Source organism: Mandrillus leucophaeus, unplaced genomic scaffold (genome assembly GCF_000951045.1).
Source record: "Mandrillus leucophaeus isolate KB7577 unplaced genomic scaffold, Mleu.le_1.0 Scaffold253, whole genome shotgun sequence".
NCBI classification, from domain to species: domain Eukaryota; kingdom Metazoa; phylum Chordata; class Mammalia; order Primates; family Cercopithecidae; genus Mandrillus; species Mandrillus leucophaeus.
The window spans coordinates 119,044-120,607 of NW_012102621.1; positions in this window are offsets into that span (position 1 = coordinate 119,044).

Genomic DNA, 1,564 nt, shown 5'->3' on the forward strand with positions numbered 1-1,564 from the left:
CCAGGAGGTGGAGGCTGCAGTGAACCATGATTGTACCACTGCACTCCAGCCTGGATGACAGACCAAGACCCTGCCTCAAAAAAAAAAATTAAGATTAAACTAAAAGAAGACATGTAATAAACATGATGATCAGCTTGATTACTTACACGGCGTTTTCTTCTCTTTATACACTTCCATTAACCGGAAGCAAGGTGTCAATGAAAATGAGACAAGCCCCTCAATTTAAGAAACAAACTAAAGATTAAATGAACTGCAGTGTAAAATGAGATTGGCAAGACAGCCTTGCGTGCTCCAGAAGTCAATGAGAAACGGGCGTGACAGACTGTGCTCTACCTCGGAACACCTCTACAGCTGAAAGCCTCTCATTCTCATTCCACTTCCTACCTCACCTTCATTCAGAGTAACATAGGGGAGAATTCCGAATTCCCTCGATTACTCCTGAAACACTTACCTTCTGCTTTGCTCTTGGAGGGGAGGGAAGGGAAGGGAAGGGGAGGGAGGGCGCAGAGGCGAATTTTTAACACTCATTTTCACAACTGGGTCACCACTCAAAAGCAAAGCTATTTGTGAGAAATTAATTATTCCTTTCACAGAGACCAGAAAGCATGTCTCTCTTCAACACAGCTCCTTCGATTTCCCAAAGAAATAAAAGCAAACATTATCGGAAGAGAGAAAGCCAGAAAACTAGCGCAGCAGACTACCCTGCTCTATGTTTTAATTTCTGTTTTTAGACGGGGTCTCACTGTCTCCCAGGCTGGAGCGCAGCAGCAAGACCGTGCCTTACTGTGGCCTCTGGCCTCAAGCAATCCTCCCACCGCAGCCTCCCAAGGAGCTGGGCGCTACAGGCGTGAGCCACCACACTGGGCTAACTTTTGTATGTTTTGTAGAGATGGGAGGTCTCCCTGTGTTGTTGCCCAGGCTGGTCTCGAACTCCTGGCCTCACGTGATCCTCCTGCTTCAGCCTCCCAAAGTGCTAGGATTATAGGCATGAGTCACTGTGTCCAGCCTCTACTTTATTTTTAATTTTTTTTTTTTTTTTTTAAGAGACAAGGCCTCACTCTGTTGCCCAGGCTGAAGTGCTGTGGCCCCATCATAGCTCACTGCAGCCTCGAACTCCTGGGCTCAAGCAATCCTCCCACCTCAGCCTCCTTTGGAGTAGCTGGAACCACAGGCGCACGCCACCACACTTGGCTAATTCTTCCTCTTTCAAGTAGTGAAAAGAGTTTACCCAAACTTCCCTTCTTTGGAAAAACACACAGTCCTACTTTATAAATTCATATACAAATAGTCCCAGTTTTCTTAACCTCTCATATTCTCTAGACACTAATATTTGCTTTAAAAAAAAACTTTTCCCTCAGTCCCTCATCCCTATTTCCCAATTCCTATTCAAAGGCAGTATTCTCTTAACCCAGTGACCAGCAGATTTTCTGAAAAAGGCCAGACAGTAAATATTTGGGGTTCTGCAAGGCCGCAGTCCCCGTCACAATTGCTCAACTCTGCTGTGACGAAGTGAAAGCAGCCACAGACCATACAGATGGTATGTGTAAAACTATAAAGGTGACAC